Consider the following 7,387-nt stretch of genomic DNA (forward strand, 5'->3'; position numbering starts at 1 on the left):
ACCCAAATCAGAAATTAACCCTCACCAATCCCATAATCCAGATCCATCCCCACCCAAATCAGAAATTGACCCTCACCATTCCCATAATCCAGATCCATCTCCTCCCAAATCAAAAATTAACCTTCACCATTCCCATAATCCAGATCCATCTCCTCCCAAATCAGAAATTAACCCTCACCAATCCCATAATCCAGATCCATCCCCACCCAAATCAGAAATTAACCCTCACCATTCCCATAATCCAGATCCATCCCCACCCAAATCAGAAATTAACCTTCACCATTCCCATAATCCAGATCTATCCCCACCCAAATCAGAAATTAACCTTCACCATTCCCATAATCCAGATCCATCTCCACCCAAATCAGAAATTAACCCTCACCATTCCCATAATCCAGATCTATCCCCACCCAAATCAGAAATTAACCCTCACCATTCCCATAATCCAGATCCATCTCCACCCAAATCAGAAATTAACACTCACCATTCCCATAATCCAGATCCATCCCCACCCAAATCAGAAATTAACCTTCAACAATCCCATAATCCAGATCCATCCCCTCCCCAAATCAGAGATTAAACCTCACCAATCCCATAATCCAGATCCATCCCCACCCAAATCAGAAATTAACCTTCACCATTCCCATAATTCAGATCCATCTCCACCCAAATCAGAAATTAACCCTCACCATTCCCATAATCCAGATCCATCTCCACCCAAATCAGAAATTAACCTTCACCAGTCCCATAGTCCAGATCCATCTCCACCCAAATCAGAAATTAACCTTCACCATTCCCATAATCCAGATCCATCCCCACCCAAATCAGAAATTAACCTTCACCAATCCCATAATCCAGATCCATCTCCACCCATATCAGAGATTAACCCTCACCAATCCCATAATCCAGATCCATCCCCACCCAAATCAGAAATTAACCTTCACCATTCCCATAATCCTGATCCATCTCCACCCCAATCAGAAATTAACCCTCACCATTCTCATAATCCAGATCCATCCCCACCCAAATCAGAAATTAACCCTCACCATTCCCATAATCCAGATCCATCCCCACCCAAATCTAAATTAACCCTCACCATTCCCATAATCCTGATCCATCCCCACCCAAATCAGAAATTAACCTTCACCATTCCCATAATCCTGATCCATCTCCACCCCAATCAGAAATTAACCCTCACCATTCTCATAATCCAGATCCATCCCCACCCAAATCAGAAATTAACCCTCACCAATCCCATAATCCAGATCCATCCCCACCCAAATCAGAAATTGACCCTCACCATTCCCATAATCCAGATCCATCTCCTCCCAAATCAAAAATTAACCTTCACCATTCCCATAATCCAGATCCATCTCCTCCCAAATCAGAAATTAACCCTCACCAATCCCATAATCCAGATCCATCCCCACCCAAATCAGAAATTAACCCTCACCATTCCCATAATCCAGATCCATCCCCACCCAAATCAGAAATTAACCTTCACCATTCCCATAATCCAGATCTATCCCCACCCAAATCAGAAATTAACCTTCACCATTCCCATAATCCAGATCCATCTCCACCCAAATCAGTAATTAACCCTCACCATTCCCATAATCCAGATCTATCCCCACCCAAATCAGAAATTAACCCTCACCATTCCCATAATCCAGATCCATCTCCACCCAAATCAGAAATTAACACTCACCATTCCCATAATCCAGATCCATCCCCACCCAAATCAGAAATTAACCTTCAACAATCCCATAATCCAGATCCATCTCCTCCCCAAATCAGAGATTAACCCTCACCAATCCCATAATCCAGATCCATCCCCACCCAAATCAGAAATTAACCTTCACCATTCCCATAATTCAGATCCATCTCCACCCAAATCAGAAATTAACCCTCACCATTCCCATAATCCAGATCCATCTCCACCCAAATCAGAAATTAACCTTCACCACTCCCATAGTCCAGATCCATCTCCACCCAAATCAGAAATTAACCTTCACCATTCCCATAATCCAGATCCATCCCCACCCAAATCAGAAATTAACCTTCACCAATCCCATAATCCAGATCCATCTCCACTCATATCAGAGATTAACCCTCACCAATCCCATAATCCAGATCCATCCCCACCCAAATCAGAAATTAACCTTCACCATTCCCATAATCCAGATCCATCCCCACCCAAATCAGAAATTAACCCTCACCATTCCCATAATCCAGATCAATCCCCACCCAAATCAGAAATTAACCTTCACCATTCCCATAATCCAGATCCATCTCCACCCAAATCAGAAATTGACCCTCACCATTCCCATAATCCAGATCAATCCCGACCCAAATCAGAAATTAACCTTCACCATTCCCATAATCCAGATCCATCTCCACCCAAATCAGAAATTAACCCTCACCAATCCCATAATCCAGATCCATCCCCACCCAAATCAGAAAGTAACCCTCACCATTCCCATAATCCAGATCCATCCCCACCCAAATCAGAAAGTAACCCTCACCATTCCCATAATCCAGATCCATCTCCACCCAAATCAGAAATTGACCCTCACCATTCCCATAATCCAGATCAATCCCGACCCAAATCAGAAATTAACCTTCACCATTCCCATAATCCAGATCCATCTCCACCCAAATCAGAAATTAACCCTCACCAATCCCATAATCCAGATCCATCCCCACCCAAATCAGAAAGTAACCCTCACCATTCCCATAATCCAGATCCATCCCCACCCAAATCAGAAAGTAACCCTCACCATTCCCATAATCCAGATCCATCCCCACCCAAATCAGAAATTAACCCTCACCATTCCCATAATCCAGATCCATCTCCACCCAAATCAGAAATTAACCCTAACCAATCCCATAATCCAGATCCATCCCCACCCAAATCAGAAATTAACCTTCAACAATCCCATAATCCAGATCCATCTCCACCCAAATCAGAAATTAACACTCACCATTCCCATAATCCAGATCCATCTCCACCCAAATCAGAAATTAACGTTCACCATTCCCATAATCCAGATTATGTCCACCCAAATCAGAAATTAACCCTAACCAATCCCATAATCCAGGTCCATCCCCACCCAAATCAGAAATTAACCCTCACCATTCCCATAATCCAGATCCATCTCCACCCAAATCAGAAATTAACCCTCACCATTCCCATAATCCAGATCCATCTCCACCCAAATCAGAAATTAACCCTAACCAATCCCATAATCCAGATCCATCCCCACCCAAATCAGAAATTAACCCTCACCATTCCCATAATCCAGATCCATCCCCACCCAAATCAGAAATTAACCTTCACCATTCCCATAATCCAGATCCATCCCCACCCAAATCAGAAATTAACCCTCACCAATCCCATAATCCAGATCCATCCCCACCCAAATCAGAAATTAACCTTCACCATTCCCATAATCCAGATCCATCCCCACCCAAATCAGAAATTTACCTTCACCATTCCCATAATCCAGATCCATCCCCACCCAAATCAGAAATTAACCCTCACCAATCCCATAATCCAGATACATCCCCACCCAAATCAGAAATTAACCTTCACCATTCCCATAATCCAGATCCATCCCCACCCAAATCAGAAATTAACCTTCACCATTCCCATAATCCAGATCCATCCCCACCCAAATCAGAGATTAACCCTCACCATTCCCATAATGCAGATCCATCCCCACCCAAATCAGAAATTAACCCTCACCTTTCCCATAATCCAGATCCATCCCTACCCAAATCAGAAATTAACCCTCACCATTCCCATAATCCAGACCCATCCCCACCCAAATCAGAAATTAAACTTCACCATTCCCATAATCCAGACCCATCCCCACCCAAATCAGAAATTAACCTTCACCATTCCCATAATCCAGATCCATCCCCACCCAAATCAGAAATTAACCTTCACCATTCCCATAATCCAGATCCATCCCCACCCAAATCAGAAATTAACCCTCACCAATCCCATAATCCAGATCCATCTCCATCCAAATCAGGAATTAACCTTCACCAATCGCATAATCCAGATCCATCCCCACCCAAATCAGAAATTAACCCTCGCCAATCGCATAATCCAGACCCATCCCCACCCAAATCAGAGATTAACCCTCACCATTCCCATAATCCAGATCCATCCCCACCCAAATCAGAAATTAACCCTCACCATTCCCATAATCCAGATCCATCCCCACCCAAATCAGAAATTAACCTTCACCATTCCCATAATCCAGATCCATCCCCACCCAAATCAGAAATTATCCTTCACCAATCCCATAATCCAGATCCATCCCCACCCAAATCAGAAATTAACCTTCACCATTCCCATAATCCAGATCCATCCCCACCCAAATCAGAAATTAACCCTCACCAATCCCATAATCCAGATCCATCCCCACCCAAATCAGAAATTAACCTTCACCATTCCCATAATCCAGATCCATCCCCACCCAAATCAGAAATTAACTTTCACCATTCCCATAATCCAGATCCATCCCCACCCAAATCAGAAATTAACCCTCACCAATCCCATAATCCAGATACATCCCCACCCAAATCAGAAATTAACCTTCACCATTCCCATAATCCAGATCCATCCCCACCCAAATCAGAAATTAACCTTCACCATTCCCATAATCCAGATCCATCCCCACCCAAATCAGAAATTAACCTTCACCATTCCCATAATCCAGATCCATCCCCACCCAAATCAGAAATTAACCCTCACCAATCCCATAATCCAGATCCATCCCCACCCAAATCAGAAATTAACCTTCACCATTCCCATAATCCAGATCCATCCCCACCCAAATCAGAAATTAACCTTCACCATTCCCATAATCCAGATCCATCCCCACCCAAATCAGAAATTAACCCTCACCAATCCCATAATCCAGATACATCCCCACCCAAATCAGAAATTAACCTTCACCATTCCCATAATCCAGATCCATCCCCACCCAAATCAGAAATTAACCTTCACCATTCCCATAATCCAGATCCATCCCCACCCAAATCAGAGATTATCCCTCACCATTCCCATAATGCAGATCCATCCCCACCCAAATCAGAAATTAACCCTCACCTTTCCCATAATCCAGATCCATCCCTACCCAAATCAGAAATTACCCTCACCATTCCCATAATCCAGACCCATCCCCACCCAAATCAGAAATTAACCTTCACCATTCCCATAATCCAGACCCATCCCCACCCAAATCAGAAATTAACCTTCACCATTCCCATAATCCAGATCCATCCCCACCCAAATCAGAAATTAACCTTCACCATTCCCATAATCCAGATCCATCCCCACCCAAATCAGAAATTAACCCTCACCAATCCCATAATCCAGATCCATCTCCATCCAAATCAGGAATTAACCCTCACCATTCCCATAATCCAGATCCATCCCCACCCAAATCAGAAATTAACACTCACCAATCCCATAATCCAGATCCATCTCCACCCAAATCAGAAATTAACCTTCACCATTCCCATAATCCAGATCCATCTCCACCCAAATCAGAAATTAACCTTCACCAATCCAATAGTCCAGATCCATCCCCACCCAAATCAGAAATTAACCTTCACCATTCCCATAATCCAGATCCATCCCCACCCAAATCAGAAATTATCCTTCACCAATCCCATAATCCAGATCCATCCCCACCCAAATCAGAAATTAACCTTCACCATTCCCATAATCCAGATCCATCCCCACCCAAATCAGAAATTAACCCTCACCAATCCCATAATCCAGATCCATCTCCACCCAAATCAGAAATTAACCTTCACCAATCGCATAATCCAGATCCATCCCCACCCAAATCAGAAATTAACCCTCGCCAATCGCATAATCCAGACCCATCCCCACCCAAATCAGAGATTAACCCTCACCATTCCCATAATCCAGATCCATCCCCACCCAAATCAGAAATTAACCCTCACCATTCCCATAATCCAGATCCATCCCCACCCAAATCAGAAATTAACCTTCACCATTCCCATAATCCAGATCCATCCCCACCCAAATCAGGAATTATCCTTCACCAATCCCATAATCCAGATCCATCCCCACCCAAATCAGAAATTAACCTTCACCATTCCCATAATCCAGATCCATCCCCACCCAAATCAGAAATTAACCCTCACCAATCCCATAATCCAGATCCATCCCCACCCAAATCAGAAATTAACCTTCACCATTCCCATAATCCAGATCCATCCCCACCCAAATCAGAAATTAACCTTCACCATTCCCATAATCCAGATCCATCCCCACCCAAATCAGAAATTAACCCTCACCAATCCCATAATCCAGATACATCCCCACCCAAATCAGAAATTAACCTTCACCATTCCCATAATCCAGATCCATCCCCACCCAAATCAGAAATTAACCTTCACCATTCCCATAATCCAGATCCATCCCCACCCAAATCAGAGATTAACCCTCACCATTCCCATAATGCAGATCCATCCCCACCCAAATCAGAAATTATCCCTCACCTTTCCCATAATCCAGATCCATCCCTACCCAAATCAGAAATTAACCCTCACCATTCCCATAATCCAGACCCATCCACACCCAAATCAGAAATTAACCTTCACCAATCGCATAATCCAGATCCATCCCCACCCAAATCAGAAATTAACCCTCGCCAATCGCATAATCCAGACCCATCCCCACCCAAATCAGAGATTAACCCTCACCATTCCCATAATCCAGATCCATCCCCACCCAAATCAGAAATTAACCCTCACCATTCCCATAATCCAGATCCATCCCCACCCAAATCAGAAATTGACCTTCACCATTCCCATAATCCAGATCCATCCCCACCCAAATCAGAAATTATCCTTCACCAATCCCATAATCCAGATCCATCCCCACCCAAATCAGAAATTAACCTTCACCATTCCCATAATCCAGATCCATCCCCACCCAAATCAGAAATTAACCCTCACCAATCCCATAATCCAGATCCATCCCCACCCAAATCAGAAATTAACCTTCACCATTCCCATAATCCAGATCCATCCCCACCCAAATCAGAAATTAACCTTCACCATTCCCATAATCCAGATCCATCCCCACCCAAATCAGAAATTAACCCTCACCAATCCCATAATCCAGATACATCCCCACCCAAATCAGAAATTAACCTTCACCATTCCCATAATCCAGATCCATCCCCACCCAAATCAGAAATTAACCTTCACCATTCCCATAATCCAGATCCATCCCCACCCAAATCAGAGATTAACCCTCACCATTCCAATAATGCAGATCCATCCCCACCCAAATCAGAAATTAACCCTCACCTTTCCCATAATCCAGATC

This window comes from Scyliorhinus torazame, chromosome 4 (genome assembly GCF_047496885.1).
Source record: "Scyliorhinus torazame isolate Kashiwa2021f chromosome 4, sScyTor2.1, whole genome shotgun sequence".
NCBI lineage: Eukaryota > Metazoa > Chordata > Chondrichthyes > Carcharhiniformes > Scyliorhinidae > Scyliorhinus > Scyliorhinus torazame.